This window comes from Ahaetulla prasina, chromosome 8 (genome assembly GCF_028640845.1).
Source record: "Ahaetulla prasina isolate Xishuangbanna chromosome 8, ASM2864084v1, whole genome shotgun sequence".
NCBI classification, from domain to species: Eukaryota; Metazoa; Chordata; class Lepidosauria; order Squamata; family Colubridae; genus Ahaetulla; species Ahaetulla prasina.
In genome coordinates this window covers 87,441,811-87,454,312 of record NC_080546.1, presented here as the reverse complement: position 1 = coordinate 87,454,312, position 12,502 = coordinate 87,441,811, and the positions used below count along the sequence as shown (strand labels likewise).

At 41.6% G+C, this 12,502-nt stretch overlaps 1 long non-coding RNA gene across 1 annotated transcript; it reads right to left on the bottom strand.

Annotated features, from left to right (window-relative positions):
• Positions 1-872: 872 nt before the first annotated feature.
• LOC131203559 (uncharacterized) lies at positions 873-10,528 on the bottom strand. Its single transcript, XR_009156418.1, has 3 exons — positions 10,421-10,528; positions 9,474-9,569; positions 873-1,054 (listed from the first exon to the last, which is right to left on the bottom strand). It is a non-coding gene; the product is annotated as an uncharacterized LOC131203559 (long non-coding RNA).
• Between the last annotated feature and the right edge of the window lie 1,974 nt (positions 10,529-12,502).

Below are 12,502 nucleotides of genomic sequence, written 5' to 3'. Positions count from 1 at the left end.
AGTGGGGTGGGGTGGGAATGGGGATTTTGCAGTATCCTTCCCCTGGAGTGGGGCGGGAATGGGGATTTTGCAGTATCCTTCCCCTGAAGTGAGGCAGGAATGGGGATTTTGCACTATACTTCCCCTGGAGTGGGGCAGGAATGGGGATTTTGCACTATCCTTCCCCTGGAGTCGGGCGGGAATGGGGATTTTGCAGTATCCTTCTCCTGGAGTGGGGTGGGAATGGAGATTTTGCAGTATCCTTCCTTGGAATGGGCGGGAATGGGGATTTTGCAGTATCCTTTCCCCAGGTGTGGGGAGGGAATGGGGATTTTGCAGTATCCTTCCCCAGGAGCGGGGAGGGAATGGGGATTTTGCAGTATCTTTCCCTTGGAATGGAGTGAGAATGGGGATTTTGCAGTATTCTTCACCTGGAGTGGGGCAGGAATGGGGATTTTGCAGTATCCTTCCCCTGGAGTGGGGCAGGAATGGGGATTTTGCACTATACTTCCCCTGGAGTCGGGCGGGAATGGGGATTTTGCAGTATCCTTCTCCTGGAGTGGGAATGGAGATTTTGCAGTATCTTTCCCCTGGAGTCAGGCAGGAATGAAGATTTTCCAGTATCCTTCCTTGGAATGGGGCAGGAATGGGGATTTTGCAGTATCCTTTCCCCAGGTATGGGGAAGGAATGGGGATTTTGCAGCATCCTTCCCTTGGAATGGAGCGGGAATGGGGATTTTACAGTATCCTTCCCCCAGGAGTGGGGAGGGAATGGGGATTTTGTAGTATCCTTCTCCTGCCATGCCCGCCAAACCATGCCACACCCATCAAGCCACGGCCACAGAACCGATAGAAATTTTTTTTGAATCCCACCACTGATGACTTGCCTTTGACTCATCCTACAGCACAATTCAAAGTCACACTGCATGTGTTCGGAGGTATCATCTCCCCCATAAATCATATCTGCTCCCTCTATCAGGGTGAAGTTCCTCTCCTCCATTAAACGCAGCGCGGAGAAGAGGTCAACGAGGGAGGTCAACAGGAGAGGACAAGCGAAGCGATAAAAAAGCTGGAGCTTAGGAAAAAGGAAAGACCAAGCAGAGGTGAATAAAAGTACTGCAGGTACATAAAAAAAATTCTGGACAAACCACAGTTAAAATTCCACCAGACTTGAAATCCTGGGATTAGAGAATTTAGAACTCCACCGACTCCGACAAGACCTGTGTTTAACACACAGAATCATCTATTGCAATGTCCTTCCTGTTAAAGACTACTTCAGCTTCAATAGCAATAATACAAGAGCAAACAACAGATTCAAACTTAATGTTAACCGCTTCAATCTTGATTGCAGAAAATATGACTTCAGTAACAGAGTTGTTAATGCTTGGAATACACTACCTGACTCAGTGGTCTCCTCTCCAACTCCTAAAAGATTTAACCAAAAACTGTCTACCATTGACCTCACCCCATTCCTAAGAGGACTATAAGGGGTGTGCATAAGTGCACAAAAGTGCCTACCTTTCCTGTCCTATTGTTTCCTTTCAACATATGTTCCTGTATATAATGTTGTGACAAATAATAATAATAAAAAAAAATGGAATCTGTGTTCAGGATGTAGTGATGACCATTATTTTACAAGAAACCTGGATAGTCCATGGATAGAAGTTACAATAATGAACTTCCTGGAAGCTCACAGGTCATGCAAGCATATATTTCATGGATCGTTCTGGACAAACCACAGTTAAAATATGGAATCTGCATTCAGGATGTGGTGATGACCATTATTTTACAAGAAACCTGGATAGTCCTCAGATAGAAGTTATAATCATGAACTTCCTGGAAGCTCAGAGATCATACAAGCATACGTTTCTAAGTTTCTGTAGAGCATGATGATATTCTTTTGGTCATCTGTCAGGAAGAGTTAGCTTTTGGATGTTGATCTGGCTTCTTCCCGTAGCAAGATATTCTTGTCAAAAAAGTTTGGAAACTGGAAAAGCAGCTGGAACGTGGTCACTTCTGCCTTTTCTCCATTACCATAATTAAGTAACTAACTAAATATTATCCTCACACTCTCCTTCCTCCAGCCTGAAGGTGCTTCAGTTCTAATTACATTGCAGGATGCGTGATTCATTGATTGACCGAGTGCCATCATGCTGGATACATCCTTGTTTATTTATATTTATTTATTTTGTCACAACAGTATATATAAGCATAAGCATGAAAGTAACTATATAATATATAGGTATATATATATAAGCATAAGTATGCAATAACTATATTGATTGGATATAATAAAAGAAAACAATAGGACAGGAACGGTAGGCATTCTAGTGCTCTTATGCACACCCCTTACAGACCTCTTAGGAATGGGGTGAGGTCAATAGTAGACAGTTTTTGGTTAAAGCTTTGGGGATTTTGAGAAGAGACCACAGAGTCAGGTAGTGTGTTCCAAGCATTAACAACTCTGTTACAGAAGTCATATTTTCCGCAATCAAGATTGAAGCGGTGAACATTAAGTTTAAATCTATTGTTTGCTCTTGTACTGTTGTGATTGAAGCTGAAGTAGTCTTTAACAGGAAGGACATTGCAACAGATGATTCTATGAGTCTTGTCTTTAAGGACTAGCTGCAGCACGAGAACCTAGGGTTGGAGAAATCATAGAGATTTATTCATTCATTTCTTGATTTATAAAACTTACTGCCTGCCTGTCTTACCATAGGGTCATGATGGCAAATCTATGGCACCTGTACCATAAGTAGCACGCAGAGCCATCTCTCCAGGCAAGCGAGCCATCGCTCGTTTCTCTTGCGGGTTGCAGTGTGCTGATCAGCTAATCTTCACGTGCATGGGAGCGCCAGAAACCAGTAGACCAGGGGGTGAATATCATCTTTTACAATATTTTACAAGAATATTTTACAATATTACAATATTTTACAAGAAGAGTTCTCCACTCCCCTGAATACAACAAAATACCTTATGCCACCAGACTTGAAATCCTGGGTTTAGAAAACTTAGAACTGCGCCGCCTTCGACATGACCTGAGTTTAACTCATAGAATCATCTGTTACAAGGTCCTTCCTGTCGAAGACTACTTCAGCTTCAATCGCAACAATACACGAGCACACAATAGATTTAAGCTTAATGTTAATCGCTCCAATCTTGACTGCAGAAAATATGACTTCAGTAACAGAGTTGTTAATGCTTGGAATACTACCTGACTCTGTGGTCTCTTCCCAAAATCCCCAAAGCTTCAACCAAAGACTGTCTTGTTTCCTTTCGTTATATCCAATTAATATAGTTATTACATACTCATATATATGCTTATATATTGTATAGTTATTTCATGCTTGCACATATATACTGTTGTGACAAAAATAAATAAATAAAAATAAATAAAATCAAATCTTCACGGCACACACATGAGCACCGGGCGGCTGCTCTTCCACTTTCCGATGTGCGCATGAGTACTGGCCAGCTGGTCTTCGTGCACGCATGTGCATCAAAAACCAGAAGACCAGGTGGCCGCATGCACACCGGGAGGCTGCTCTTCCGATTTTTGGCACATGCCCGCGCACTCCCGTTTCGGCACTCGGTACCGAAAAGGTTCGCCAATGCTGCCATAGGGTAACTGGGGCGGCTTACATTGACATATACAGTTAAAACATAAAACATTAAAATCAGACTGTTTTCCGGTGAGACTGGTCTATCAGGGCAAACTAGTCTAGCCCAGGGGTGGTATTCAGTGGTGGGTTGCTCCCGGTTCGGTCCGGTTCTTGCGAACCGGTAGTAAAAGTGGCAGGAGGCTCCGCCCATCTGCCTGGACATCATCACAGATGATCTGCGCATGCGCAGAAGCGTGCACTCCAGTTGCAAACTGGTAGTAAATATAAATAAAACCCACTCCTGGTGGTATTCACTTATCTTCGCTATCAGTTCACAAATGTGAGCATGTGTACCTCTTCTATGCATGCGCAGAGCCTTCTGCTCATGTGCAGAGAGTAAAAAAGGGGACGTGAGGATATCCGGGCAGGTGGGCGGAGCCTCCCACTGCTGGCCCTACCGGATTGTATGATCCGGATAGAACCAGCTGAATAGGGCCTCTGGTGGCTCAACAGACTAATGCAGTCTGTAATTAACAGCAGATGCTTGCAAATACTGCAGGTTCAAGTCTCACCAGGCCCAAGGTTGACTCAGCCTTCCATCCTTTATAAGGTAGGTAAAATGAGGACCCAGATTGTTGGGGGCAATAAGTTGACTTTGTATATAATATACAAATGGATGAAGACTATTGCTTAACATAGTGTAAGCCACCCTGAATCTTCAGAGAAGGGTGGGATATAAATGCAAATTTAAAAAAAAAATTTCACCACTGGTCAGTGAATTATGGGATGGAGCATACTGCTTCCGCTTTCTCCTTTCAGCCCCAGTCCAGAGGCCTTCGCTGGCAGTTGCTTTCGCGACACACCATTTTTGTGTCAAAGTTATGTTTTACCGACAAAGAAAGAAAGGGAGACTAGTATAGGTCTATTTCAGGCTACTTAGCTGTCTTGTTCTCCAAAGCGCCCAAGGGCAGGACAAGAAAACAATGGGTGGAAACCGATCAAAGAGAGAAGCAACCTGGAATTAAGGAGAAACTTCCTAACAAGTGAGGACAGTTAACCAGTGGAACAGCTTGCCACCAGAAATCATGGACGCTCCATCACTGGTCGTTTTTAAAAAGAGACTAGACAGTCCCTTGTCTGAAATAGTATACGTTCTCCTGTTTGAGCAGGGGGCTGGACTAGAAGTCCTCCAAGGTCCCTTCCAGCTCTATTCTATTCTTCTAAAGATGTGAAATTTCCTTTTGATGGTTTGTTTGCTTAAGCTGAAAAACAAACACATCGGTCCGATTAGCGTGGGTGTCAGCAACCTGGAGCCGCATGCAGCTCTTTGGGTTCTCTGCTGGTGGCTCCCTGTCGGGTGATCCCACCAGTGGCTGGCCCCGCCCCTCACCTTCCCTCCCAGTCACTCCTCACCTGGCCTGAGAAGGTAAGGGCAACAGCGAGGGAATGGAGAAGCAGCTAGGGCAGAGACAGAGAGATGGAGGGGGAGAGAGAGAGAGACATAGATACAGAGAGAGAGGGAGAGAGAGGGGAGGGAGGGAGGGAGAGATGTCAAAAGGGTTTTTTAACAACCGGTTCTCTGCCCTAATGACCGGCTGAATAGGCGTGGCTGGGGGGGGGATCATGTGACTGATGGAAATGAGTGACGTCACGTTGGCCACACCCACCCAGGTTTTGTAGCTCCCGGTGTTTTTTTTTCTGTGGGAAACGGGTCCAAATAGGTTCTTTGAGTGTTTAAGGTTGCAGACCCCTGGCATTAAAGGTAAAGGTTCCCCTCGCACATACGTGCTAGTTGTTCCCGACTCTAGGGGGTGGTGCTCATCTCCGTTTCAAAGCCGAAGAGCCAGCGCTGTCCGAAGACATCTCCGTGGTCATGTGGCCGGCATGACTCAACGCCAAAGGCGCACGGAACGCTGTTCCCTTCCCACCAAAGGTGGTCCCTATTTTTTCTACTTGCATTTTTAGGTGCTTTCGAAACTGCTTGGTTGGCAGAAGCTGGGACAAGTCACGGGAGCTCACCCCGTTACACGGCAGCACTAGGGATTCGAACCGCTGAGCTGCCGAACTTTCGATTGACAAGCTCAACGCCCTAGCCCCTGAGCCACCGTGTCCCCTGGCATTAGCAGAACGCTAAAAAATAAAGCGGGGACAATATTCAGCCCCCTCCCCTTGATATTTTAAGCCTTGCAACCCTTGATGGCTGAAAAAAAAAAGATGTTTAAAACGGGCCCATTCCTGCGATGCGTAGCTTAGTATGACAATTACTAAGATTTCAGCTGCAATTCAAAAGGCTACTGATTGTAATGCCCTGGCTCTGCTCATTGGCATCGTCCTATAAATAATTGTTACGTTCCTTGCCAAGGATGACTCTGCTAAACCTCCAGGCACAGTTCCCTAAATCCCGTCTTATCTCGCCCAGCTTCAGGAAAATCACTGCTAGACACACTCCTTATTTTCTCCTCCTGTCTCCTTGCACACGTTCCGGTTTCAAACACACTACGGGGAAATGTCAAGACACCAAAGATAAAATATGCTTTTAAGAGTCGGCCCCTGCTGCCTTACTGCTTTTGCAAAAATAACCATGACTCATTGGGAAGCAATGGGCCATTAAAGAAGGAATGATAGATGTTTTGAGGCTAAGAGAAGAAATAGTTAATGATTTCATGAAAAAAGAACATTTGGGAAGACCAATATTTTGCAAACGCTTCTTTGGGATAAAACGCTGAAGGCTTTTACGGCCATGTTCGGCTGGTAGCTTTTGTCACCAGTATGAACAGACAGGATTTTCTTACCATTCTTGAAGTTAGCCCTGCTTTTTTTCTGATCTTAAGTCTCTTGATCAATATGGGTGCCATGGATCTTTCTTCCCAAATAATGTTTTGTGGAGTGGAACTCTAATTCTCAGGAAACAATCTGGTTATTGGTCAGGCGAGCTTGCCTTCTGCTCATGAAGGAAAGTAGCCAGGAGCATAGCATAGCATAGCATAGAATAGAGTAGAGTAGAGTAGAGTAGAGTAGAGTAGAGTAGAGTAGAGTAGAGTAGAATAGAGAAGAGTTGAGTAGAATAGAATAGAATAGAATAGAATAGAATAGAATATTGGAATGTAGAATAGAATAGAATAGAGTAGAGTATAGTAGAATAGAGTAGAGTAGAGTAGAGCAGAATAGAATAGAACATTGGAATGTAGAATAGAATAGAATAGAATAGAATAGAATAGAATATTGGACTGTAGAATAGAATAGAATAGAATAGAATAGAATAGAATAGAATATTGGAATGTAGAATAGAATAGAATAGAACAGAATAGAATAGAATAGAATAGAATATTGGACTGTAGAATAGAATAGAATAGAATAGAATAGAATAGAATAGAATTCTTTATTGGCCAAGTGCAATTGGACACACAAGGAATTGGTCTTTGGTGCATAAAGTGTACATAAATAAAAAATAAAATATATTTGTCAATAATCATAAGATACAACACTTAGTGATAGTCATAGGATACTAAAAAGCAATCAAATCATACTAGGAAACAAATAAAGCAACTGTAAACAGTTGTAAAGATACAAGCAACATGGATATAGCCGTAAGTGGGAAGAGACAGGTACTAGTAAGGATGAGAAGAATAGTAATACAGTCTTAGTAGTTAATTTGACAGTGTTGTGGGAATTAGATGTTTAGCAGTCTTTTTGACTCGTGCAGTATACAGGTCCTCAGTGGAAGGCAGGTTGGTAGCCATTGTTTTTTCTGCAGATCTAATGATCCTCCCATCTGACTGAGATGGTGTAGGGTTCCTGCCTAGGCAGGGGGTTGGACTAGAAGGCCTCCAAGGTCCCTTCCAACTCTGTTGTTATGTTATGTTAAGTCTGTGTCTGTCTTGTTGGGTTGCAGAACCAAACCAGACAGTTATGGAGGTGCAGATGACAGACTCAATCATTCCTCTGTGGAACTGGATCAGCAGCTCCTTGGGCAGTTTGAGCTTTCTGAGTTGGCACAGAAAGAATATTCTTTGTTGTGTTTTTTTGATGATGTTTTTGATGTTAAGTATCCACTTTAAGTCTTGAGATATGATAGAACCTAGAAACTTAAAGGACTCTACTGTTGATACTGTGTTTTCTAATGTTGTAAGAGGTGGTAGTATAGGAGGGTTTCTCCCAAAATCTACCGTCGTTTCTACAGTTTTGAGTGTATTTAGTTCAAGATTGTTCTGGTCACACAACAATAGAATAGAATAGAATAGAATAGAATAGAATAGAATAGAATAGAATAGAATAGAATAGAATAGAATAGAATAGAATAGAATAGAATATTGGACTGTAGAATAGAATAGAATAGAATAGAATAAAATATTGGACTGTAGAATAGAATAGAATAGAATAGAATAGAATAGAATAGAATAGAATAGAATAGAATAGAATAGAATAGAATAGAGTAGGGTAGGGTAGGGTAGGGTAGGGTAGGGTAGAATAGAATAGAATAGAATAGAATACAATATTGGACTGTAGAATAGAATAGAATAGAATAGAATAGAATAGAATAGAATAGAATAGAATAGAATAGAATAGAATAGAATAGAATAGAATATTGGACTGTAGAATAGAATAGAATAGAATAGAATAGAGTAGGGTAGGGTAGGGTAGGGTAGGGTAGAGTAGAATAGAATAGAATAGAATAGAATAGAATAGAATAGAATAGAATAGAATAGAATAGAATTCTTTATTGGCCAAGTGCAATTGGACACACAAGGAATTGGTCTTTGGTGCATAAAGTGTACATAAATAAAAAATAAAATATATTTGTCAATAATCATAAGATACAACACTTAGTGATAGTCATAGGATACTAAAAAGCAATCAAATCATACTAGGAAACAAATAAAGCAACTGTAAACAGTTGTAAAGATACAAGCAACATGGATATAGCCGTAAGTGGGAAGAGACAGGTACTAGTAAGGATGAGAAGAATAGTAATACAGTCTTAGTAGTTAATTTGACAGTGTTGTGGGAATTAGATGTTTAGCAGTCTTTTTGACTCGTGCAGTATACAGGTCCTCAGTGGAAGGCAGGTTGGTAGCCATTGTTTTTTCTGCAGATCTAATGATCCTCCCATCTGACTGAGATGGTGTAGGGTTCCTGCCTAGGCAGGGGGTTGGACTAGAAGGCCTCCAAGGTCCCTTCCAACTCTGTTGTTATGTTATGTTAAGTCTGTGTCTGTCTTGTTGGGTTGCAGAACCAAACCAGACAGTTATGGAGGTGCAGATGACAGACTCAATCATTCCTCTGTAGAACTGGATCAGCAGCTCCTTGGGCAGTTTGAGCTTTCTGAGTTGGCACAGAAAGAATATTCTTTGTTGTGTTTTTTTGATGATGTTTTTGATGTTAAGTATCCACTTTAAGTCTTGAGATATGATAGAACCTAGAAACTTAAAGGACTCTACTGTTGATACTGTGTTTTCTAATGTTGTAAGAGGTGGTAGTATAGGAGGGTTTCTCCCAAAATCTACCGTCGTTTCTACAGTTTTGAGTGTATTTAGTTCAAGATTGTTCTGGTCACACAACAATAGAATAGAGTAGAATAGAATAGAATAGAATAGAATAGAATAGAATAGAATAGAATAGAATAGAATAGAATAGAATAGATTTTTTTTTATTATGGTCACAAGCCAAGTTGGTGGCAGCTGTGCTAGACTTCCCATGATCCTATTTTTTTAGCTATAAATTCTCATCCTCATATTTCTGCAGAATCAAGATTTCGGGGCTAAATATATCATGCACATTTTTTTTTCCTAAAGAGGACCCTGGCTCACACACATCTGTATTCTCTATCTGAAGCTCACCATGACAAATGGGATGTCATTTGAAAAAGAAAAGATATATTTTCTCTTTACTCACGCTGGTGTGAATTGATTCCTTCCTGCAGGCCAAACACAGGTGACCATTTTCAGCAACCACCGTTTCACAGAACAATAGATTCCGGGAATCTGCAAACTGACAGAACGTGACATGTTGTAGCAACTGGAAAAAGAAGGCAACCAAGGCAGAGACGTTGGATAAATACCTTGGCAATGGGGTTCTAAGGAATTTTCTTTTACCTTCCCTGCATGGCCCTCCCTGCCTGCCTCCCTTCCTCTCTTCTCCTCCCCTCCCCTCCCTACTCCTTTCTCCCCATTCTCCCTCCCCCTTCCTCCTTTCCTTTCCTTTCCTTTCCTTTCCTTTCCTTTCCTTTCCTTTCCTTTCCTTTCCTTTCCTTCCCTTCCCTTCCCTTCCATTCCATTCCATTCCATTCCATTCCATTCCATTCCATTCCATTCCCTTTTCTATTTTTCCTTTCCTTTCCTATTTTTCCTTCCCTTCCCTTCTATTTCCTTTTCTATTTTTCCTTTCCTTTCCTATTTTCCCTTCCCTTCCCTTCCCTTTCTTTTCTTTTTTCTTTTTTTCCCTTTATGTCCTTCTTCTATCTTCCTTTCCTTTCCTTCCTTTCCTTTCCTTCCTTCCTTTCTTCCTTCCTTCCTTCCTTCCTTCCTTTCCCTTCCTTTCCCTTCCTCTTTCCTTTCCTTTCCTTCCCATCCTCTTTCCTTTCCTTTCCTTTCCTTTCCTTTCTTTTCCTTTCCTTTCCTTTCCTTTCCTTCCCTTCCCTTCCCTTCCCTTCCCTTCCCCTTCCCTACCCTTCCCTCCTTCAGATGAGATTTTGCATAATGTGTTCCTTTGTGTCGAGTGGCTTCAGGAAGGAATGAAGAAATCAAGTTTGACCAGAGAATTCATTCAGAAATTAGCGGTGAGAAAAGCAACTACCATTCCCCCCCAAAAAACCCCCCCACATCCATGACATTCAGAGTTACATTTCCAAGAGCTAGGAGTGATTATTGGCAGTCCGTAGGTGCTGCAGCAAAGGATCCGTGCATTTCCTATACCGGTGTGTAGGTAGAGCACGCCTCTTTGCAATCCGTCACACGTCAAAGCTTATAAAAAGTGGGAGAAAACAGGGAATCTGTTAGCAGGAAGGGAGAAATGATTACTTTGCAAGCTTACATTACAAGCACCACAAACTCCAATTAAAGTTAGAGAAAAGAGGGAACCAAATCCGTCATACGGACCTCATCCGAGTTCCACGTGTTTAGGCATGATTTTCATAGATATTTATTAATGATTTAGCCCCAAGGGCAGGAGAAAATAAGGAAGGCAAGATGAAAATACAGGAACGTTTCCAGAAAGAATCCTGCACACCAACTGCCAAGTCAGTCCTTCCTTCCCTCCCTCATTTTTTTTTTTTAGCGGTTTTGCAGATAATTGCTTGGGCTTTCGCCAATTGGCCTCTCAGCGTGTTCTTTTTCTGTAGAACTTTATTTTCCCATCAAAACATTTAGAGTGCATTGTGCTCATCAGGCGTTTCCACCGCCTTCGCTTTCGCAGCTCACCTTTCACTCTAGAGAAACGGTAGACGCTACAGTCGTGGCAGTCAGAAAAGGCATTCCGCTTAAGAGCGGAGAATGCGCCCATGTTTGACTATCATGAAATCGGAAGCCATTCCCCTGATCAGCTGTGAAATTCAACCGCAGACTTTGGACAAGGTAGCATCAGTCTGTTGGGTTTATTTATCTCGAGAGGGAGAGCTTGTCGACATCACATCATCCGATTTACCTTCACAGCTCAAGAGTTCTGCCGTGTAGTTTGGAGAAAACATGGGATGCCGGAATAGCGATAACACTTGGATTTATATACCGCTTCATAGTGCTGTACAACCTTTCTTTAAGAGGTTTACAGAGTCAGCCTGAGTCCTTTGGGAGAAGGGCGGTATACAAATTAAATTATTATTATTATTATTATTATTATTATTATTATTATTATTATTATTATTATTATTATTATTATTATTATTATTATTATTATTATTATTAAAATCCCCATTTCCTAAGTGCAATAGCACTTAGACTTATATCCCACTTCACAGTGCTCTCTCTGGGCACAATGAGAATATATCTGCTGAACAAAACTCCGCATTGGCGACAGGGAAGGGCATCCGGCCAGTAAACACTCAGCACCATTCAGTTGCCCAGACTCCACCCCGCAAGGGATTATGGGGTTGTTAAAAGAGGATGATACCGTAAGTATGCACTGCTATTCTTGATAAGAACACATACAGTATGTAAACGGATGAAATAAATAAAATGTTTGCAACTTACTCACAAGTTAAGTGTACATGGCAGAGGTGTGTTCCTTTCAGATGTTGTTGTTCTTGCCTCCAAAATGGATTAGTTTTTTAATTGCAGCCGTTTATGGATGTCACTTCTCTCGTTTTGGTGGATACAGTAATCGTAACCCTCTGCTAGACTGTCCAAACAATTGGGTTGTAGAAGTATTTAACTTAGGATGGATTGGGTCCAGTGGTGGGATTCAAATAATTTAACAACTCTCTGCTTTAACGATTTCTTCCAACAACCAGTTCACCAAACTGCTCAGAAAGTTAACAACCGGTTCTCCTGAAGTGGTGCAAACTGGCTGAATCCCACCACTGGATGGGTCCAATATTCCTTATACAGCCGAACATCTGCTGGTATTACATATATATATATATATTTATATATACGTGAACAGATTTGAAGAGGATGTGTAATGTTAATTTTATAAAGGTGTTTTATTCCGTATTTGCATACATAATGTGGGCAGAAAGAGGGATTCAAACCAATCTGCGCGTGGAGCTTCCAATTTTAAGTCATGAAAATGTCAAATGAAATAATTAGATTATATTTCAATAGAACTTTTCTAATTAACACGTCTATTTCAGACCATAAATAATTAGTCAGCCATTATTTTCCTTTTTTTTTAAAAAAAAAAAAGTCACACCAAGGGAACAAGTCTAAGAATATATTACGAATGGGATCCAGGTTTTGGCTTGAATCCAGCAACAGTCACTGGAAACGATG